Source organism: Lissotriton vulgaris, chromosome 1_1, assembly GCF_964263255.1.
Source record: "Lissotriton vulgaris chromosome 1_1, aLisVul1.2, whole genome shotgun sequence".
In the NCBI taxonomy this organism is placed as follows: domain Eukaryota; kingdom Metazoa; phylum Chordata; class Amphibia; order Caudata; family Salamandridae; genus Lissotriton; species Lissotriton vulgaris.
In genome coordinates, this window is record NC_141685.1 from 2,014,243,323 (window position 1) to 2,014,268,313 (window position 24,991).

Here is a 24,991-nt window from a genome sequence, read left to right on the forward strand (position 1 = left end):
GTCCTGCGCCCTCAAAACGTTCGCAGCCCTGCTCAGTCAGACTCCCCCAGGCAAGGTTCCAACGATGTCCGATCAAAATCCAGCAACCCCACACGCAGCGGGACCCGCGCAGCGGGTTCCGCAAGTAGTTGACAGACAGTGCGGGGAGAAAGTTCAACAAAGCAAACCCAGCGTTTAGGAGGCAGCAAGATGGAGAAATCCGCCGGAAAACCAGAGGAGGAGACTTTTACCTCGGTGGTGGGAGGAGCCTGCAGGGAGAGCGTCCCAGGTGTTGTTAATTGGGGGTTGCGGGCGCTCCTGGGACCTGTAGTCCTGCGCCCGCAACACGCTCGCAGCCCTGCTCAGTCAGACTCCCCCAGGCAAGGTTCCAACGATGTCCGATCAAAATCCAGCAACCCCACACGCAGCGGGACCCGCGCAGCGGGTTCCGCAAGTAGTTGACAGACAGTGCGGGGAGAAAGTTCAGCAAAGCAAACCCAGCGTTTAGGAGGCAGCAAGATAGAGAAAACAATGTATCATACCCAGATCTGTGACTGGGGTGAATTTTTGATTTGTTCAGCATTTCATGCATCATCTATACTTTTTTCTTTTTTTACCCTGAGTGGGAAGGGTATTCCCAGACATGGGTTCTGTGCTCACTGTATCACTGGATTCAAGCTAGCCTGGCTAATGAGGGTTGATACCCCGAAATATGTCCCAGGAGGCTTGTTTATGGACCAGGGAGGACCAGGCAAACACAATTAGATGATGGACGGAATGCTGAAACTTTTTAGAAACTCACCCCAGTCCCATATCTGGGTTTAATCCATTATCATTCTTCTGCTCACTATTCCACCCCAGTTTTGGACTCAGCCATATGCAAATCAGTCTTGACCCTGCACCTCATGGGAACAGTCCAGCCCGAATTGCCAGGCCAAGTACTCCCTGGACTGGAAACAAGTATCCTGGGACAGGTCTCAGAGTTTCAGATGTGGGTCCCTTGCTCACTTTGCCACTGGATTCCTGCTTGCCTAGCTGATGAGGGGTGTTACCCCGAAAACATTCCCAGGATGATTGTTTCCTATCCAGGGAGGACCTGGCCTAGCAGTTTGGGCTGGACTGTTCCAATGAGGCACAGGGTCAAGACTGATTTGCTTATGGCTGGGTCCAAAGTAGGATGGCGAAGTGAGCTAAGGAACGATGATGGATTCAACCCAGCTCTGTGACTGGGAGTGAGGGTCTAAAAAGCTTCAGCAATCCATTCATCATCTCTTTGTGTTTCCACGGAGGACCGGGCCTGGCAGTTTGGGTTGGACTGTTCCCATGGGGAGCAGGTTCAAGACTAATTTTCATATGACTGGGTCCAAACTGGGGTGGCATGGTGAGCAAAACATCGATGGATTAGAACCAAGGTGGTATCAAGTACATGATGTGAAACCAACAATAAACAATAAAATATTCATGGTGTAGACTGCTTGGTGAGTGTGATGATAAGCCATCTGTGCAGAACTCAGATTCATTCTCATAAAGTGTTATTTTTTGAAAAAGCATTATCTCAGTCAATGTTGATTAACTTTTGCAACTGTTGTAGTTGCAGCATCAGAATCTTCCATGGAATCCGCTGTTTGATTTAAAGCTGGAGACAAAGTAGGCTCCAATATCCACAGCTGGGTGCTCAAGCTAGTGATGTTACTGTTCTCTAGGGGTATTTCATTCAGAGTAGTGAGAGGCTGAGGGGTTCTACTCTGAATCTTTCTTGATATCTAGAAGGGCCTGCAATCCAGGATCAGCCACATAGTGCTTTTACATGTGTTCAGTGGACACCTGCCAGTTTTTCTTTGAACCAGGCAAAGGTGGCAGGATAACAGTTTGTTCACCTTTTACCCAAAGAACTCCAAAAGCTGTTCTGGAGGATGGCCCAAATGGTTCCTTATCGTGGATCTTTTCTATGACTGGAGCTCCTACTTGTGGAACCCACCTGTGAACAGCTAAGGACACATTTTCTTTGCCAGGTGTCAGTTTCAGAATGCTTTATATTAGGTAGCTTATCTCTGAACTCATGGATTTTCTGTGAGACATTTAAACATTGCTCCAAGTCATATTCTTTTTCTTCTGGCACCTTCACAGGATTTTCCTGGCCAGATAGATACAGAGTCACTCCAAAGGGTACTTCATATGGAATGAACCCTCCTGAAAACTCTTCTAAGCTAGTTATTTCATGCTCTATGAACCCCATACAGGTGATAGTACCAAATAAGACCTGCACTGAGTATCCTTGCTATCAAGGTTTGTATCAGCATGTCGTTAGTGTGCTCGATTAACCCCTTACTCTCCCCTCAAAAGGTATTGCAGACCTTCTCCCAGAGCAGACCCAGCAACTGTTGGACCTGGCCCTTTTTGAAGGGTCATCCCCAGTTAATTGCCTTCTGTTTTGCTAAATTATTTTAATTGGGTTTAGGACTTCATGCACTTTACTACTGCTTACCACTGCTTAAGTACTTGTGCTCTTTTTCATACCAGGTAAAATTCACCTATACCTACCTAATTTGCACATTTACTTTACTTGTAAGACCGTAGTATATTGTATTTCAAGTACTCAAGGCTAAGTCTGGGCAGAATTTCAAGTACACTGGAGTAATTGGAGTAATTTTGGTTATTCCACATTACAATTTGACGTGGAATTACTGAAAAATGTGCAAATGACTCCTTGCACAATTAAGAGTAATCTGGGGGGAAATTCTAATGCAAGAGCACATTTAGCAAACCGAGTGGCTGCTTGTGGTTGCTATTTGTGCTTTTCTGCATTCAGCGCTTTATGTAGCGCCAAATACATCCTCATGTCCATTTTGAACATGAAGGTGTATTTTGCACCGAGAAAATAATGCTACATTTTGGTAATAGATTGTGGGAAAAACATACCCCATGAGCACATTTAGCAAACACGAGCAGCTGCTTGCACTGGCTATTTATGTTTTAATGCATTTAGCGCTATTTCTCAGCACAAAATGCATCCTCGCAACCATTTTGGAAGCAAGGGAGCATTTTTGTGCTAAGAGATAGTGCTAAATGCAGAAGTACTCTTCTTGTGTAATCTCAGGGAATTTTTAGGTATTTCCTTGTGATTACACAACACTAAGGCCAGATGTAGGTAATTCCGAAATACTGAGTCTTTAATAGCGAATTTTACCGATTCACTATTAAGAACTCGGTATTTCCGATGTAGGTAAAAATTGGGTAAAGATTCCCGAATCGGTAGTACTCAGTAATATTTAGCGATTTTCTAAAAATCGGTAAATAAATTACCGATCCCCATTACTGAATCGGTATCACCGATTCTTTAATACAAATTCGGTAATTAGCGAATCGGTATTTCCACAAATCGGTATTTGTCGAATCAGCCAATCCTGTGCTTCCTCATGACCTCGCAACCAGGAGTGGCCACACCCATGCAACTGCACTGATCCTGTAGCTGTTGGAGACACAGGGAGCAGGAGCAAGAGCACAGGAGCTGCACAGCTACCACCAAGCTAACACAGAGGAACTGCACCATGGCCTCACATAAGAAGGGAAAGGGTGCTGGTGAAAGAAAGCGCAAACACAAGTTTAGTGAGAGGGAGTTGGAGGTCCTCATAGAGTAAGTTGTCAAAGATAACGACAAGTTCTTTGGGAAGAGATCTATGCATGTCCCTGAGGCACAAGAAAAGGAGGATTTGGCTGGTGATCCAGCAGAAGATCAATGCGATTGGCGTCACACATCGCTCAACTGAGGACCTAAAGAAGCGATGGTATGATTTGAGGAAACGTGCTAAGGAGAGGATGGCTGACCGGCAGAAACTAGCGGGGAAGACAGGCAGGGGAACCTCAACAGCGCCTGCTCCAACTGCCCTAGAGCAAATGGTTGAGTCCACCCTTCAGCCAGAGAGCGTCAGTGGCATCCGGGACGTGGACAGCTCAGCAACAGCATCCAACAGACAAGGTAAGATGCATGCAGAGCATGCTGTCTCCCCTCCCTAACCCCAATCCCCCTGCAAGAATCCCACTCCAGACCATGTTTTGTATAAAATCAGCAATGCATCATGGGAGATGTAGTCGCTATCGAGTATTAGCAAAATAGTCAGTCCCCAAAAAGCAGGCATGTCACACACATCAGTAGATGAGCTAGCGGAGGACAGACAGCTAGATTGTCAGTCATGAAATTCATTTGCAGACAAATACTGGCAGACAAGTGAGTCATAGTACATTCTGTATCCACAGGCAGAACATCGCCCCAGGCTTCAGAAGGGTAGACTGGTGAGGCTTCAAGGGAGGAAAACCCAATTCAGGAGGAAGTCTTCTCACCTGCAGACACCACACCAACATCCCCACCATGATCAAGGAGGTATACAGTGGCTAGCCTCCAGGAGATAGATGCCATAGAGGATGACAGCCAGGAAGCACAACAGACCAACGCCGGGAGGTGACACACAGGCATCTGCGACACAGTCCCCCGTGGAGGAAACCAACACAGGTGCCCGTAGACAGCGACAAAGGGCACAGAGTCCTGACGCTGAGGAATCCAGGGTCTTCTGTGGTCTGGAGGGGCAGATGCTCAAAGTGCAGCGCCTGCAGGGAAAGACAATGAGGGCCATTCAACTTCAGATGGTGGCAAACAACAGAAATGTCAACAACATGAAGGAGGCCATATACTGCCTCAACAATACTGTGGCAGCGGGCATGAAGGAGATGTTCGAAGCAGTGAGGCTGTATGCAACAGAATTGATATTGACCGTGCTACAAGGCGCAGAGACAGGCAGCAACTTGCAGGGTATACCAAGTCTGTCAACAGGCTGTGCAATGTAACCCATGTGCTCAGTCGTTGATCAGTGTCCATGCAACTGGAAATGGCAAAGTGCAGCCATGAAGTCACCCAGGGCCTGGTAACAGTCACCAGTGCTTTCAAATTGCTGCCACTGGAACAGGGGATGGGGATGAGAGTGAGGAGGCAAGTAGTCGCATTACCATAACCCCCCCTTGCCAGAGAACAGGAGGTGCAGTGTGAGGCATGGTACTGCCACAAGACACAGCACTGGTGAGGACAGTGTGCCTGTTGAACGCAGCAGTGGTGCGCATGGGCGCAGGAGATAAGCACTGCCCTCAAACTCCATTGTGTGGTGGTTGACGTAACCCATTGGACACAATGATGGGACTAGTGATTTTGCATGGGGGAATGACTATGCCATGTTGTGCTTGGTCAGGCACTGTGAGGCCATCATTGGTGTTACAGTGTGCTGTACAATTGCCTGTTGAAAGGTCAATTAAACACCCTGACACAAATGCATTAACTGGCTTTGTCTCATTACTTACTCAGAAATAATTTTGTGTGATCTCTGACCGTCTCTGTCTCCCATCTGCTGCAGCTCCGCCGCCTGCAGCGCTGTGCTGTTGCTGGGTACCTTCCTCCTCCTCATCCTCCTTTTCAGATTCACGGATTTTCACAGGTGTCCCTAATTAGTGGCAAGGCACAAGCAGCTATGATTTTGCAGCAGAACAGGGGCCGGTACTGCCGTGTACCTCCCCTTTTGTGGAGGCAGCGGAACCGCCTTTTGAGGAGTCCAAATGTTCACTCTACCACTTTGATTGAGGATGAAAGAATACACCGCGTAGGCGCTGTCACCTGAGTGTGAGAAGAAAGTAAGTTATTCACATTCAACAATCGTAGCAACAGGAGTATACTTCAGGGGGTGTCACATGTATTTACCTAGCAGGTAGCCATCTCCAAATTCACCCGCAACTAGACAGGTATAGATCTCACTGTTCCTGAATATGTATGAATCATGCATGCTCTCTGGGAATTTTGCAACTATGTCCGTGATGATGGGAGCCGCATCAGATATGACCTGGGCATTTATAGAATGTGTGGATTTGTGATTCCAGTATGTACTCAGTCGCAGCAGAGGGGCAGATTGGTATATGTGTCCCGTCAATGCAACCTATGACGTGTGGGAACTGGGCATTCTGGTAAAAGTCCATCTTGGTCTTCTGCAGTTCTGCCTGTGTGCTGGGCAATTGGATGTAGTGTGGCATCCTTTGCAACATGGCGTCCAGGAATTTATTGAGAAAACGCAACAGGCAACTCTGTGAAACTCCACCTGCCACAGCTATTACCCCTTGGTAACTGCCAGATGCCAGGAGGTGCAGGCAACAGAGTACCTGTACATGAGTAGGTATTGCGTGTGCCCTTGGTGTCTGGTGCTCCAGGAGTGGGTGCAGGTCCATATCAGGTCCAGGATGGTGTTTGGGTGTAGCCTGTACCTCTCATGGATTTCAACCTCAGTCAGTTGGAACAGTGTAGTACACGCGCTCCTCCTGTCTCCAGATCCTCAGTCCTGCTGCTTGCAAACGTAGATGCCTTGCAATTACGTAGAGGGCCACCATTGTGTTCACACTGTTGCATTTTGGAGCTGTTTAAATGACGTGAACCTGATTAGCACCTGCTTTGAGCGATTTTTTAAGGATTTCCTATTTATCGATTCGTATTTAGGGGTTTTGATATCTGCAAATTGCAAATTAAGGAATTGATAACTGGTTTCTCTTATTTTTACCGATTCCTTATTTGGAATCGGTAATGCCGAAATTCTACAGATGTTGGCGTTACCAACGGGTATTTAGCCACCTACATCTAGGCCTAAATTACATCCACCCCTACTCGGCATGTTAATTAAATGCCACTAGTGTGCCTGCAGTACTCATTGCTCCACCAACTGAAGTATCTCAGACCTGCCGCTGCATCCTGAAGTGCAGTTTTAAATTTCCACTTCAGCCTTGCAAAATACAACTTTTTAAAAAGCTGATGTAAGTAACTCAGGTAACAAACCAAACTCCAACATGGTCAGTGATGGCTACCGCCCCCCTCCTCGTGTACCCACATCAACCCAGAACACATTGACATGGAACATGATTTGTCTTTGGAAGGCGGGGGATCGCAAGACCCCCCGGCCGTATTTATTAAGATACAAAATATTAAAATTGTTAAACAAAGTATACAATTTTTTATGCAAAATTATTCAGGAACATTAGATACAATCATATCGACAAGTATGATCGGCTAACCTTAACAAGATTCTAATACATCTTGTTTCCTAACCGAATCTAACATCCTCATCTGAAAATTTTTGCATACTAACATTTATGGCCAAATGGCAAAGTCGCTAACTGGTGTCAGGTCTTACAAGCTGCGCCCCTACCGCAGGTGCGCATGCACAGCCGACCCCGTTAATTACTCGGTCCACCCGTGCAGCCGAGCCCGTTAATTACTCAGTCCACCCATGCAGCCGAGCCCATTAATGACTCGGTCCACCCATGCAGCCGAGCCCGTTAATTACTCGGTCCACCCCGTGAACTCCATTTAACCACTGAAGGAGGGCCCTAACTTGCGTCACCAGTTATACTTGCCCCTGAAGTTCTAGGAGGGGCCAGTGACCCCTCCTCCCCTTGGGCGGACACCTCCAAAGGATGATGCCGCCCCCTCAGTCCTTAAAATAGCTGCGCACCGGTCATGACCTTACCGCCACAGGCCAGCATTGTTACCCGATGATCTGGCCTCCCCCCCTTCCTACTCTTAAGAAAGGTCATATTCACCTCGCAAATCCCTCTAGCCATGCCAATATGTTATTTGACCACAGGACATTCCTGGCCTCAGTCAAGTGTACCCCATCCCGTAGGTAGAAATGCTCCCCCCAAATATACCCGTGGGGAATCGTCTGCAACCGGGGGGCTCGAAACAATTCGTCCAACTGTGTGTTGATCCTCTTTACCGAGTCCCCTCCTCGCCACTGCCACCGAGGAATAAGTTGCGACCAAACTACCGTGCAACCCGCGCATGTCCTGGACACCCACCCCGCAGTGGAGATGAATTCCTCTATCAGTATGCGCCTCCCCAGTTTGGCCAAAACGTTCTCCCCAAAGTGAAGTATCACCACTGACGGGGGGCGGGTTGCTGAGATAGGAGTTCCAGAAAGTAGTCTTTGAACTGTCTGATACATAGCCTCCCCTCCCAAAGAAGGAAACAGAAAACCCCTTTTCCTCAGAACTTCTCTTCCTTTCACCTGCGAGAAACACGTGTTTAGCGCGCCGCACATAAGAGTGGCCCACAATCCAAATCACCAATGTCCGTTGATCTTCTCGTTTCTTGTGTTGAGATGCTGTTGTTTTTTGCCGACATTCAGCGAGTTCCTCCCCCGTGTGACAGGTTTGAGAAACTGCAAAACCAGAAAATACCAACTGTGAGTCCCCTTGCCATGTTATAACATGTCAATCCGTACATATCGTTTGTAACATTCAGACGACCATCTCCCAATCCTTTTAACCTTTTCTGCTGGGAGTCCCCTTACAACTGCCTCAGTTGCTGCCCCAATTCTGAAAGAATGGGTACCAAATTCTGTGGGATCCAAGCCTGCTTTTGCGACCGCCAACTCCTGGACTCTCCTAAACTGATACCTGGTCAATGGTGTACCGTCAGTGTGACACAATAGTGCCCCCCACCGTATCCTCCCGCTGCCTTCTAAGAGCCTCTACATGCGAGACCGGGCAGCAAGGGTTGGTCTGAGCCCGGAGGAGCACTGTGGTATCCCCCCGTCCCTCCTGGTCGGTTTTTGATCTTCGAATTGTCACCCACATTGTATCTTCTCTGATCACAACGCAGAGCCCTTGAAGGCCGCCCTGTTTATCACTTTTCGACGCCGCTACCAGCTCGCCTATCCTTAGAGCTCCATAGAACGCTAGTACGAATGCAGCTTTGAACAGCAGCACTTCCCATGTTGAGCTACAGGCGCCCTGAAGTGCCGACAATTGGGCTGTGAGCCTTACCAGCCCGATCGGCTTTCTCGTATCCGTCGAGTGTCCCTGTATGCGGTGCCAACCCCTCAACACCTTGCGCACTACAAAAGTGTTCGTAGGGTTCCTCATGCCCTTGGCTTGTGCGAAGAAGGAAACTGCCACCCTGTGCCTATTTTCAGCTGCCACGAGCGCCCGTCCTTATGCATCAATTCTAAGTATGCTACAAAACTGTCCTCCTGCGCCGAGCTAACCTCCCACGTGTGCCCCAAGAAAGTACAGTAAGACAAGAACGCCCCTTCGTATGCTGTCCTGGTCCTGGGGGCTAAGCTAGATGCCACGAGGTGCGGTAGTCTGGGGCACCAATCCGCCAAAGAGCAGCCGGGAAAGGTGCTGGCGAGGGATCTGCTGCGGGAAGCTGCTCCCTGAATACCTGCATTTTAAAGCGAGAAAGGGCGTCAGCTGCATTATTGAGGACGCCTGGCACATGTTTGGCTCTGAAAACTACATTCCATTTCAAACTTTGTAGCACAATCTCCTTTACCAAGCGCAGTATGAATGGACACCGTGCCACTTGTTGGTTTATGCATTCCACCACGCTCATGTTATCCAACCAGAACACCACTGACTGATTGCATAGGTGCTCCGGCCAAACCATCAATGCTACCCATATCGGGAACAGTTCCAGAAATCCGATGTTGGTGGTCAAACCCCACGACCTCCACTCCTCAGGCCACCTCTGGGAGACCCACTTGGTCCCCAGGATGGCGCCAAAGCCCACGCTACCAGCAGCGTCTGTCCATAAACCCAACTCTGCTGAAGTCGTTGGGGGGCCGGGCCACACTATCCTGCCCTTAAAGTCTTCCAGGAATGCCATCCATATCAGCATATCCTGGTGAACCTCAGATGACAACCTAGTGCGGTGATGTTTCTCTCGCAATCCCTTCATGGCTTGGGCAATCGAGCGCGAGAAGGGGCGTGCCATTGGGATGACCCGCAATGCAAAGTTCAGTTGGCCCACCGTCTCCTGCAGTTGTTGTAAGGTAACCTTTTCTTTGAGTAGGCACTGATGCAGCGCTGCCTTAAACCTAGACACTTTGTCTTTGGGTAACCTGAAGCACCCCTCAACTGAGTCTATTTCGATGCCCAGGAATTCCAAACAGGTGGACGGGCCAACCGTCTTCCCAGGCACTAGCGGAACCCCGAAAGCACGCATGAGCACGCAAAATTCCTGCAATGCCCAAGCACACTCCCGAGTCCCCGCCGCCCCCAGGAAAAGGAAGTCGTCCAAATAATGCATGACCTGTGTGTGGTCTGAATTTACATGTGCCAGCCGGCCTCGCACAGTAGCGCTTATTAAAGTCCCAGCACACACCCTTCCTTTCTCCGCCGCCCCCCCCCCCCTATTCTTCCCCGGGAACTCGTTCCCCTGTGCTGACCGAAAGGGCTGCTGGGGTTTTGCGTAGAACACATTGGCTACACTGAGGGGCTGGGCCGGGGCCGTGTTCCCCGAGAACTGCTTATGCCACGACAGCGAGTCAACCTTGTCCCATGTCAATGACGAGTCAAATTCCTTAGATTTCCTGAAATTCACATCATATTCCTCCCATGCCTCCCCAGGGTACTGCTCGCTCCACCCTACAATCCTGCTCTGGTAGAAAGCCATTGCTGCCTGTACATTAGGAGGGTGTTCAACAGTGATAGCCGTAAGGATGGAGAAGGCCCTGATCCAATTAATCAAGGTTTCCTCCACCCTGAATTTAGCACACTGTACTCTCCATTCACCAGGGTGCATCCATTCTTTAAGTACTTTGGCATTCTTCATTTCCCTATTGTCCAATAACAGAGAAAAAATATAGATATACTTTCCCGCCCAAATCATTTCCTTTATAGTCCGAGAAACATGTTGTGCTAAATCCTCACTCCTAGACGGGATTGAACCGTCCCCCAAGAGAGGCAGAGCCACCTCCTTACCATTACCGGACACTGGAGCCGGTTCAGCGTCGCTTCCGCTCGGTTGGGCGGTATTTTCACCTGCAAAAGAAGAAGAGGACCCCGCAGCCCCACCGGTAACTGTTGCTGCCCTAATTTTTTCAACCATCTTAGCCCACTCAGCGGTATGATCCAACGTTGAGGGCAACACCCCCCCCCTTCTGCAGCCAAGGCAGTATAGCCGCTATTTGCGGTGTTAGCTCGGGCGGGATTGGAGCTTCACAACCGGCGGAGGTGGCCTAATGGGTGTTGGCACGGGGGCCGACGGGAGCGGCCCAACAGGGGCAGGTGGGGCCGGCCCCACAGGAGGGGCCCCCGATGGCAAAGCAGGAGCCGGTGCCGCGGGAGTGGGACTACTGGCTCGGGGGTAGTGGGAAAAGCCGTAGGTGCAGGAGCGGGTGCGCTGCGCCTAGATCTCTTGGCCTTGCTCCTTTTAGGTGAGGAGTCGGAATCCCCATTTGGCAAAGGCGCCGTAATCTGCCGTTTGGGCCTACCTTGTGGGCCTGCAATATCATCAATACTCTCCATCATGCGAGCCTCTAGGCTATCAACCTTACCCAATCTCTTTTCAATGGCATTCATTCTACGCATCATGGCTTGCATCATCATCTCCACTTTTGTCCCCTTAGCCCCCTTAGCTCGCTGCATTTTGCTGCCCACTTTCCGACACTCTTACTGCCCGGATTCGCAACCCGTGCACCTTGTACCTTCACCAGACGGAGGATACGCAGGGGGCTGTGGGCACCACGCAAGTGCGACCACAACACACCGGCTTGTCTGATTGTTAGGGGTGACCAAACTCTAACGTAGACCCACCCGGCGGCCACAAGAAGCAATGAAATGCGAGCCTCCCGCTCTCCTCTTACCACCGACGTCCTGCGTGTTCTACGTCCCATAATGCAACATCCGACTGTAATATGGATTGTCCGATGAATGCCCTGGAACGTACGGTCCACGCTCAGACTGTCTGCTTCCAATGTCGCGCTCCCAGACACTCCAGCCGCAATCCTTGACCTGAAAGATAAGAACAGAAAATTAGGAGGCCCCGAGCGCGGGGCACGACCAGTGAGGGGGAGCGTCCAATGACAAGAAGGGCCACCTGAGCGCCCCCCCCTCCTTTATTCCCAGGGACACGCGGAGAGGGTGGGCTGCCCCCTCCCCCTGCCTCTAGCCGCCCGCCCCTCTGACCTGGAAGTCTGCACAACGCCTTCCGGGTCAGGGATCGGGCGCCGGCCAACCGGTGGTGTGGCGCACACCTCCTGCGTAATCATTGGATGCCAGGAGATCACGCCCCCCACCACCGGGAGGCAAGGGGAAAGGGGATCGCCGCACCGCCATGCGGGTGGGGGGGCCGAGGGCCCCCCTTTTCATTTTCTTCCTTATAAACCATGTTTATTCCATGTTATTCTGTACTTTTTAGTTCACAAAAGTGCCAACCTAATTCCAAGCTTCATATGTTACAGACATGCCCATCAAGGCTTTATCTTGCATCACAATGGAATTAGCAATACATCCTGGTTCACCATGTAGTTATTGACACAATGCATTTCGGGCTGACATGCCCTTCTTCAGGGGTAACTGAACTATAAGGAAAGCTCATTTACTGTGTAGAAAATCTTAAAAGGAAAATACCTAAACCAGCCATCAAATGATGCAGTCAACTGCCTGAATGTGCAACAAGCATTTCCCGCATGCCTGCATTCTGTGCCTATCTGTATTGTGGAATCCATGCAAAATAAAACAAAATTTTCTGAAATAACATAACCATGTGTGCTCTTGTATCAAACTATATGTGTTGAAATGCTGTAAACTCATAATCAATGGTGCCGCGTGCTCAACTTAAACTGAAATACTATTATATCAAACATGTCATAAGCCTTGTAACAAACTTACTGTGCCACATATGCAAATGTTTTTCATTTCTCCACGCCACACACTAAGGAATCTGATTCCAGGTCTGTGCCACTTTTTGTCACCCTCAGAGAGTTTGGCGCCTTGACAGGAAAGGGAGAAAACATTCTGGTACCAGCTGTAGGTGTAGGACAGGGAGTCCCCCCTACACAAAGGCTGTGCCAGGTATAAATATTGGCCCTTTTAAGCTACTCTTAGGAACACTCCTTGGCCTATGGAAATTACAGAACAACAACTGCCCTGTCGCCAGAGGACTGCTTTGCTGTTTATAGGTCTGCCTTGCTGTCTGAGAAGGAATAGTGGACCGGCTTGCCTTCATCCTGGCTAACCAGAGTAACTCCAAGAGTCTGTTGGCTGATCTCTGTGTGAGCTACAGAGACACAACAAGCGTCAGAGGCCTCACTGCAACTGCCCAGCTAAGCTACTGCAACTGGACGAAAATTATTAATTTTCCCTGCACCAATGGGCAATGTTTCAAAATACCTGTCTGCATAGCTGCAGGGATTTTCTCTATGGAAGCAAAGTATAGCTGAGGAACATAAGTGGGTGTTCCATAATATGAAAATCGTCTGTCCCTCATTGTAGATTACATATGTGTAACTGGAATAGCTTGGTTCAATGCTTAATACTAGGCTTGTCTTGTTATTCCTAGTCTGCAAACGTTTTGTCTTTAGCATGTCGGCTTGTAGCAAACACAAGATATCAGTGTGTTTGCTCATCCATTGTTTGCAGAAGAAATGGGAGAAACTAGGCCATGCAAGGGCTACCCTTAGTCAGCATAAATTGTCAAACTAATCCTTTCAAATTAAGAACCCCAGCAGGGATTATAACTTCTACAGTGTGTTGGGGATGCCAATATCTGAGGCACATCAGGTGCCAGTCCTTAATTCTCAATAGATAATATTGAATAAAAATCACCTTCAGGTAGACATCTTTAGATTTCAAAATGTTAACTTTGTAAGTGGGTGGTGTTAGTACTGTCACTATCCTGCTCATCCTAGGGGTGCATCTAAGTCATCATCTGTGAGATAGAGGTCGTAAATATATGATATAATCTAAGCCTATCCTATAGGATCCGTCTGGGTTTAAAACATGCAAGAAAGGAGTGTTCATTGGTGAAAGACAAGTTGCTACTATGCCCTCATATTGTAGTTGATTTAATATTGCTTTTAAATCACCCTTTGCTTCTGGCTTCAAGGGATATTGAGCCTGTGCTGTGGCTCATTTCATAAGAAAATGACATGTGGAATAGAATGTTTATACAACCCCTCTTGGTTTCTGTATAAAGCAGGAGCTTGTTAAACAGCTCACACTCTTGTGTACATTTCTCTGATATCCGCGGGTACTATGGAGGAAAAGGCTGCACGTATTACTTCATCTTCTCAGGGTGCTTCCCTAATGCAGACCAGTGGCCAGTCATCTACTGGTGGTAACTTGTCATAATTTTCTGATAAATGCAGCCAGAAGTCTGCTTTGATGTGTGAGGTATACTCCCCTCAGATACTTTTCCAAAGTTATAAACCCTTTTGGGAGGATTTACATGTTTACTCTTCTGTATGAAATGATCAGCTGGAATTATCACCTGAAAACTATAGAAAGTCTGATGCACTACTGTTATTTGTGCTCTCTGTCTAGATGCACTTTTGCCCAGGTCCTGTAGCGCAAAAGTATCTATAACTGGTACAGCATATTTTAAAGAAAGTCCTGACCCTTAGTCCCACAAATATAACCACCATGGCTGGATTCCCGAATTAGTGGAGATCGGGTCCGTCTTTTCGATCTCCCCATTTGTTTCTTTTTACCTTCCTTAATGGGACCCTCAATAATAATCTTGCATATTAAGGGACCAATTATGATGCGGCCATAAAAGGCGCCGACTCTCAGTTACGATGGAGGCGGTCATAAACTAAACCTGCTGGTCGTTCTGGCAGGCTTCTGATTGGCTCGGAGAGCTCACCGGCCTGTAATCTCAAGGGTGGACATTTCTGCCCTTGAGGTTACAATGTTGGGTTTCTGCAGCCTTTCCGTGTTTACCTTTCTGACACAGGAAGGCTGTCAGAATTCGACTTTTGGGCCCTCTGGTTGGAGGCAGAGGAGGCACCTGCGGTGCCCCCCTGTTGATCCCTGCACGGTGCCTGCCACGGGATGAAGGGATGAACTGCATCTCCCTTTTCCTAATGGGTGCTCATGTGTACGGTTGGTTACAGGCTGTAACACAAGCTCCGGATCGAGAAAGTGCAATGAGACCAGTGTTCGGTCTCATTGTAAGGAGCTGGTTGGTCTCCGGAGGTTTAAATATCAGATGTTATTCTTGGGTATACTGCTGCAAGCCTCTGACATTTAGCCTGAGCTGACAAAGTCTCATTCTGATGCTTAGTGTATAAGTAATAATCACACAGAATATAATTAAAACAGCATTAATGCATGTTGCTAACAGCGAAAATGAAAGTAACATTTCTAGCATGATTATAATGTTCCTAGCAGCCTAATACCAAAATGACTACTTTTATGCTGTATACTATGAAAACATGGAGTTGCTAACTTACCTCTAGAGTTTCTTGGAATTAAGTGAACTTCATACCTGTTCATTGCGGAGATGCTGTGGTTATCAGAATTCGTCGGTAGAAAGGGATGCCCTGGAAGGGAAACACATCAGCTGGTGTGAGCTTCTCTCCTCTCCTCTCTGTGTCAGCTCTCACTATAAGGATGGCTGCTGCAGCAGCCTGACAAGACCTCTTGCAATAACCTCGGGCAAAGTCCTCTATGCTTCAGTGACCAATTCATAAAGTATATACAGGATTGACCTCTGACTTTTGCCCTACATAGTGGGACTTTCTGCTTAGTCCAAGACATAACCGGTATGAACCAGTATGATGAAAATAAGTCAACTCTGACAATGGGCCTGATTTAGAGCTTACTGAATGGGTTACTCTGTCACAACGGTGACGGATATCCCTTCCGCCCGAATAAAAATCATATAGGATCAAATGCAATTCATTTTTCGGCGGATGGGATATCGGTCACCATTGTGAAGGAGTACCCGTCTGCTAAGATCTAAACCAGGCTCTCATATGGATATCTTGTAAAATTACTGTCAAACTTTGAAATGTTAGAATAGTCATTGCTTGGAGGAATTGACACTTTTACAAGTTCCGTGAAAGATAATGATGTGAGATATATAGGCCAAAGGCAGACAGGCTAACTAAACATGCTCAAAATAGAGTCTCACTTTAGGAGACTAACTATAGTTTCTGCAGTCCATAGGTGGCCTTTAACTTCCAGTCCCTCGGTACAATTTCTACACCATACATTAGAGACTGATAGGAAAGTGAAAAAGTCAATTAGGGATAAGCCAATTGGTGCACAGACATAATAGTGAGTCCAAAATATCGAGTTTTAAATATAGACTGGAGAAAATATCGACAGGACAGAATATAGATAACCAAAATATCGTTTTTAAGGTAAGTGATGTAATATCGACTGTTAAAAATATAGAAAGTTAAAATATCGAAGTATATAATATAGATAGATAAAATATCGATTTTTTTAATAATATCTAATTTTTTATAGTGTATTTTTATGTTATAATATGTGTGAAAAGTGTGTATTTATGTTATAATTAATTTTAATAAATGAATATTGTTTTTATAATTATTGCGTAATTTAATTCTGTAGCGGGTTGTGGGTTTATAGGGGAATAGGGTGGGAAGTAATTTATTTATAAATGATTAAATATGTAAATTTATTTATTGATAGTAATTTTAAAAAATTGTTAATTAATTTATATTTGTTATTTAATTAAATTTTAATTGGAAATTAATTTTAATTAATTGATTAATTGGTAATTATGTAAATTTTACAAATTTATTTTCTGTATCGGGTTGTGGGTTTATAGGGTAATTGGGTGGGAAGTAATTAAATTATAATTAATTAAATATGTAAAATTATTTATTGGTATTTATTTAGAAATAATTATTAATTAAGTATTTATGGGTCATTATAAAAATTGTATTTGCCAATTAATTTCATTTAATTAAAAAATTGTTAATTATGTTAATTTTAATAATTTATTTTCTGTAGCGGGTTGTGGGTTTATAGGGGAATAGGGTGGGAAATAATTTATTAATACTTAATTAAATAATTAAATGTATTTAAATGTATTCAATTGGAAATAATTGTTAAATAATTAGTAATTATTAAATAATTAATTGTTAATTTTTAATTAATTTGTTTTAATAGGTGATCAATTGAAATAATTATTGTTAATTAGTAATTTTAATATATTAATTATTATATTATATAACATTTTTAATTATATTTATTTAAATATTAATAGATATTCATTTATACATTTTTATATAATATATGAAGTATTTACTTTCCCTAATGTTGTATTCTCTGGAGTGGGAATAGTAATTTTAACCCTTACGCTATCCAAAGCTTTCCCTACTGTTGCACTCTTTGGAGTGGGAATAGTAATTTTAACCCCTACGCTATCCAACATTTTCCCTACTCTTGCACCCACTGGAGTGGGAATAGTAATTTTAACCCCTACGCTATCAAACGCTTTCCCTACTGTTGCACCCACTGGAGTGGGAATAGTATTTTTAACCCCTACGCTATCCAACGCTTTCCCTACTGTTGCACTCTTTTGAGTGGGAATAGTAATTTTAACCCCTACGCTATCCAATGCTTTCCCTACTGTTGCACTCTTTGGAGTGGGAATAGTAATTTAAACCCCTACGCTATCCAACGCTTTCCCTACTGTTGCACCCACTGGAGTGGGAATAGTAATTTTTACCCCTACGCTATCCAATGCTTTCCCTACCGTTGCACTCTTTGGAGTGGGAATAGTAATTTTAACCCCTACGCTATCCAACGCTTTCCCTACTGTTGCACCCACTGGAGTGGGAATAGTAATTTTAACCCCTACGCTATCCAACGCTTTCCCTACTGTTGCACCCACTAGAGTGGGAATAGTAATTTTAACCCCTACGCTATCCAACGCTTTCCATATTGTTGCACTCTCTTTGGAGTGGGAATTTTAACCCCGACGCTATCCAACGCTTTCTCTACTGTTGCACCCACTGGAGTGGGAATAGTAATTTTTACCCCTACGCTATCCAATGCTTTCCCTACTGTTGCACTCTTTGGAGTGGGAATAGTAATTTTTACCCTTACGCTATCCAACGCTTTCCCTGCCTTTGCACTCTTTGGAGTGGGAATAGTAATTTTTACCCTTACGCTATCCAACGGTTTCCCTACTGTTGCACCCACTGGAGTGGGAATAGTAATTTTTACCCCTACACTATCCAACGCTTTCCCTAAGCTTCCACTCTTTGGAGTGGGAATAGTAATTTTTACACTTTTGTTATTGTATGTTAATAATATTGGCTATTATTTAATTATATTTTGTTACTATATATATATGTTTTAACAAATATGAATATATATATATTTTTTATCTTTCATTAATTATTTAATTATTATAAGTTAATTTAAGTATTTTTAAGTATATTTTAGTAATTAATTCTTAATATTAATTTAATTTAACATTGTTTTTAGTAAAGTCGATATTTTTTAAAACTATATTTTAGTAAACGATATTTTTAACTCAATATTTTTGTACTTAACTGTCTGTAGATAGAAACTCGATATTTTGTCTGTCGATATTTTTTCAGCGATATTCTTGATGGTCGATATTCTGTCCCTCGATATTATGTCAGTGATCCAAGCCAATTGTAGTAACTGTCTTTTCATCCTAATTCCTGATAATTTAACATTATTACACCAATGTAACCACGTTTAAAGGGGTTGCCCAGGCAGTTTACTCCTGATTAGCAGGGGTAAAGTGCACAGAGTTCTAAGTCCAGCAAACATTGGGTCCAGGAAAAAGGCAAACAAACTGGGATGCCCACAGAGAAAGGGAAGAGTTTCCACACATCCAATAGCTTTCTTCACCTCCTGCCTCCCACACACACATTCACTCTCTCTCTCTCTCTCTCTCTCTCTCTCTCTCTCTCTCTCTCTCTCTCTCTCTCTCTCTCTCTCTCTCTCTCTCTCTCTCTCTCTCTCTCTCAATTTTTCTTTCACACATACAAAAACACTACATGCTAGAAATGGGAAATATCCTTTACCTGGCAGTCTCAACAACAACTAGTATTTACAACGCAGTCACTACCCCAACTGTGACGTTACCACGTGTTACTTTAACCTGCAAGTTATTACAATTGTTTGTAGTAGGGGGCGCGTTGTTGGATTCTGTCGAACAACTTCCAGAAATAGATGTGCTTCTTACACTGCCAATCATCAGCGTGATTCTTGAGCATCAATCTTCTTACACTGGTGAAAACAAAACTGTTTTATAGAGTGTAGCAATACTGACTAGGGGTCCTAATAATAATGATGTTTATGAAGAAAAACCCTTGCAGGACTCTAGACTTACACAAATGCAATGATGAATTCAGGATGATATATGACCATTTCACGGATACTCCTTTGTGAAAAAAAGAAGCAAAATAAAACTTCTAGGGTTGACTAGAAACATCTAGAAGTTTGATAAATCTATAGATTCCCATGTAATGACGTGCTACTTATACCTATCAATAGGTATATATCAATTGGAGCAGGACAAGCCCCTATTCTCCAGTCCTCTTAAAAAATGCTTGCAGTAGATGTATGTTCCACGGTGAATGAAATCCCAGTCTCAGAGATGAACTCATTTATGCACAATAATGTATCCAAGATTGCACTGACGTTTATTAAGGTGCAATTGGAATTGCAGATGGTCCTGAAACACAGACATATATTTTAACTTGTGCAAACACAAGTTTGCAAAAGTCGAGCAAGAGATCAATTTAAAAAGGTTAGCTTTCTTTACACATTTTTCGAGAAAAAGTGGAGCGGTGCACTCCCAGACGCGTCTGTTTTAATAATAAAGAATGGCCAGTTCCTTTGTGATAAATTAGTTCTTTATTTCATAATCCATCAAACTGTGCAAAAAGCCTCAGCCAACGTGTTTCCTTCAAGAGATTGAAATTCGTCAGGGTTGAAAGTAGTGTAACATAAATAACATAAGTACACATATATATATATATATATATATATATATATATATATATATATATATATATATATATATATATATATATATATATATACACACATTGGCACAGGAAATGAATAATGTTTTAAATATACTACTCATAAACACAACAATGAACATGGCACAATAGACAATAACGACTTAATGGTAAAAACCCTACACATAATACACATTATTAAATTAACAAACACACACATCACGACCAATGAATACAACTTCAACAATCCACATTGATCAAGACAACCTCCTGGGGAAGGGCATTTTATGCACCGTGTCTCAGTAAACCAGTATATGTTCAACGGAGTGTCTATTGAGAAAATGTGGTTGGCTCCATTAAAAATGTATTTAATAACTGTATGATGGACCCATACATGGAGCATATAAGAATATGGCATAGCAGAGAAAGGGGTGAATAATAAAAGAAGAGAATGGCAATCAATTCTGCCATGTGATGTTAATAAATTTCATACTCAGTCATTGATTAGGGCTCAATATTCCTACCGGTAAATGAGAGGAATACTAGCTGCAAAGCTGAATGCCTTAAAAGAAGGGGGGGGGGGGGTGCGGGGCTGATTGATCACGAAAGATCAGAAATGTAGAAAATAAAAGCAGTAACACTCACATAAACACTCTCAAAGTTCAACAGTGTGTACACCGTAGATACATAATAGTATAATGAGCAAACTGTGGTCGCTGATTATCCTGGGTCGAAATACCCCAAATAGACACATAAGGCCCAGAGTGGTATTCGATGGTTAAGTCACGTGTCAAAATAGTGACCCGACAAGCAGTGTGGGGCTCCTTGATAAGGGCCCAAATATGGAACCTTCAAGACACGACCCAACCTTGAGTCTTCAAATGCTTTTTAGTGGAGAACCACAGATCTTCGTGCTCAAATGCCAGTAATTGGGAATACTGTACTAATTCAAGAAAGCTATGCGGCCAGACAAAACAGTTGGAATGACAGGCCAGCGTAAACAGATGAAAACCAAGAGATACAAGGCTAAATGCCTTGAATATGGATAGCGAACCTCAATGTCCCACGAGTGGATTACGGTATGTTGTGCCAATACCAAAGCCAAACGGTATGTAATAAAGGAGGACACAGGTTTGGTACAATAACCAATTTTGGCCATCATAGCATCTCCCGGCCCAGGAAGGACTACAACGACCAGCCTGCCCTTCTCTCTTTCGCCACTTACCGCGTCGCGCCGCAGCACCTGGAGGCGCTTGAAATCTAGGCGCAAAGCCCGGGCCAAGGGGGGCCTGTCTGCGCCCGTCAGCGGCAGGCAAAAGCAAGGCAGGGCCAGGTCTCTATAGTCCCGGATTTTGGGTGCCCATATTGACTTGTCCTCTGGCCACACAACACGGGACACCAAGAACAATATCTGTGACGTGCCAGCATTCAAGTAAGCATATATTTGTTTTTAAGTTAACCCATTGGGGATGGCGGCTACCTTGAAACCAGGGGAGGGGAAGTTGGCCACTCCAAAAATTCTGGCAAACTCAACACTTGTATGTTTTATTCTTTGGGCAGCCAAAGCTATTGACATGGAGATACAGGTTACGAAGCGATGCTTGTCGGTGGGAAGTGGACTGGCTGGTATTATTGATCCAATGACCGCGGCTGAAACTCGAATTCCTCAAATGAATGACATTGAATGTAATAACTCTCCCTTGACAAGAGCTCCAGACATTGTACATACTACCCACAACACCTGTCTACCATCCCCAGCTCCCTCAGTGTGTGAAGTAGCTGCTAAAAGGAAAATAAAGGTTAAACACCCACGCTGTGCACAGACCAGATCAACTAAAAAGGCCCAGGATATAACTACAGCAGTTACTGTTGTTGTATCAGAAAGTCAACCCTCTACTATAGGTCCACCTGGCCCAAACATGATTGTAAATCATGACCCAGTGTATTTTTCCCCGAGATTTGTGTGGCATTAACTGCCTGCTTAGAAGAAATTATAGCCAAAAACTTTCTTCCCATACTTACTAGATTAGAGAAATTGGAGTCAACGGTGGCATTACTTTATAATCTAGTCTTGGATAACTCCTTAGGGGGATGGGTCAAAAGGAAAGAGAGGGGTGGAGACACAGGCAAGGGGGTAAATGGAGGAATGGACCCCCAGTGGTGCCTGAATATAGGGACTTTGGCTCCAGGTGCTGATCAACTTTCCTGCATAGTGAGCAACAGCCAATGAAGAAGTGCTACTAGTGCCTCTAGAACAGAGCAAAAAAAACAAGTAGGGCCTATGCATATTAATCATGCAGGGAATCCAAGTGTGCCTCCTGGAATTGCAAGGCCAAGAATACCACATGCAACTTCTGTGAGGGGCGGGGGGTGTTAGTAGATTGCAATATCATAGTGCCTGTTAAAACACCATCAAAATTGCGGCTTAAAAATCATTCAATCAGCCAAGATGATAGGGTGACCTTGCACCTTCCACCGGAGTGTTGCCCTTATGTGGCAATTCTTAGTAGTGTTCCCCCGCTGCAGGATGGTCAAAAGGAATCACAGACCGAGTTTAAAAACAAAGTCGGCTATTGATTAACACAGAATACCAATTTTTCTAACATTCATTAGCGTGATATTCTGTTCCTAAGGCGTGTAGGCTGGATTGGTCCGTTGGCAAAGTTCCTTGATGGAGACTGTATTGCTATAAATTTTAGATCTCCATCTTTGGCAGGATATCTTTTTGGTAGGGGGTGACAATCAGTAAGCCAAAGGATGGGTCCGGGGATCAAAATTCTACCACTTGGGTTCTTTTATAGAAATCTTAACTACAGAGGAGTGGGTATCCTAGCTAACAGACCTACCATACAGATGACCGCTACACATAGGGAGGCTCCCCTTCTGGAACTTAGCAACAGATATCAAGTACTGTCTGATTTAAACTCCCAAGACTGACCACTAATAGTATCTATTATACGATCAATAATTCTTGAGGAGCCGCATGCTACGCAGTTGGAGGAAATTTCTGAATATCCTAGTAATAATGTTGTTCTATCAGGGGGGACAATAAGAAAGAATAAACATCATCAACAACAAACTGAATCTAAGGAAGAAATAAATAACAGGGGTCATGCACAGGCATCCTCACCTAATTTCCAAGAAATGAAAGTCCTATCATGGAATGTGGCAGGTATAAAATCTAAGTTAATTGATTCAGACTGGTGCAAACTAGTAGATGCTTTTCATATATCCCTACTGTAGGAGACCTGGGCTGTAGGGCAAGTGCACATGGTGGGGTTTACCACATATAGCATCCAAGCTAAGCAGTCAACAGCTGGTCGCCCTGCAGGTGGCCTTTTGATATGGGTCAAAAATACATTAGCATGCAAAGTTAAGATGTTACACATCGGCTCTGTAGAAATACTTGGTCTTGAAATGGAACACTCAAGTTAGGTCATTTGATATATATAACCGCTTTGGTAGTGCCCACAAGCCATTTGGGACTATAACAACATTTAAGATTTATCTTGACACTGTTAAGGGGAACTATCGATTGATAGATGAAGGTGATTTTAATATAGCATATGAACCTGTTGACTACGTACAGGAGTTAGTAGCAGAAGGAGATGAAGCTAGGGGGATTGCAAAGCTCCAGATACCATCGGTCAAGAAGCTTACCAGGGTTGGACAACAGATTCTTTCATTTACTATTGACTATGGGGTACGAGCCTGCAATGGTCGGACAAGCTCGGATAAAGAAGCATGTTATACCTTCAAGAGGAGTAATAGAAAAAGCAGAATTGATTACTTTCATGTTGATCTCGAATTATGGGCTAATGTCAAAGACATGGTCGTATTAATCCGGATAGACAGCGGAACTGGAACTGTGCCATGAATTGTCCTTAATTTGACAAAATACTGATTGTTTTTAAAAACTATAATGCTGCTATTTATGCTATGGGATGTTTTAAAGCAATTTTATTCTAAAATGACGTATTGCACTCTAATTTTAACTGTTTTACTTATATGATGTGTTTTGATATTTATCATGTGAATGATCATATATTTGATCGAAATAAATAAATAAATAAAAATAAACAATAACCCATTCGTAAACAAAAAGGGCAATAAGAATATTACCAGAAGTGTAAGTCTAAAACCGTAGCATGTTATATTACGTCCTAATACACATAATTTAAGCATGATTACATTGGCCGTAAAGACAAACCCGGTTTAAGTGAGAGGGACCCGGGAGAAAACACATTCTCTAAACAGACAAAAGCTCTAGACCTTATTGCTAAAAACCCCACATGGCTGTGGCTCAAATGAGGCTGTGTCTCACGCTTACCTAGAGCAGTAGTAATGGAGTGCTCCTTCCTCGTATCACCTCATGGCAGAATGGAATCCATGCCACAGTCAAGCGATGCGGTAGATCTAGAAATCCGAAAAAGCTTGCGAAATGGCGTAAGTAACGTGAAAAAAGACTCCAACAGGAGTGTATCGGCATGCTTAGATCTCTCTCTGCTTGTTAGTAAACGTCAGGAATGCAACTGTGCGGCCTCATTCCCTGTGGCGCTTGCGGTTGGCATGGACAGGGACATTTGACTACAATAAAGACAGACTATGGAAAAAGCAAAATGGGACATGCGGAATCAGTAAAATCCATCGGCATTAAATAAATGGGGCTCCTTCTGCACAAAAACAATCCTGAGATGCGTTTTCATCTTTCTATGAGTTGTGCAGAAGGCTGCACATATAGAAGGAGGAAAAGTCAGGATAAATAAAGATATTTCTCCTAGTTACACCTCATCTGAGGAGGTGTATCTTTTTGGTGCATTCCCAGGTCTACCAGGTTTGGTCAATGTGGGAATGCGTAAAAAACTATGGGATTTGCATGGGAACACCCACCAAAATGCCAGTGGAACGTCTCCCTTGCGCAGAGTGAAGCAACTCAGCAATTTGGGCTACATTGCATTATTCTATATTTTTGAAGCCATTCACATTCACGCAAAGTGGCTTTGCGTGGTTTCATAAATATGACTGAAAGGATTATGTTGTGCATGTACCATATTGCATGGTGCAAGCATGATGCAAAACTCTCACAAATGGCCCAGAGTGTTCTCTTCTGTCACTAAACTTAATTTAGGGGCACATTTATTAACATGTTTTACCATCAGATAGTTGAAACAGGTGTATTATCTTTGAGGTAAAAACGTTATTTGTGCAGGAAAGTA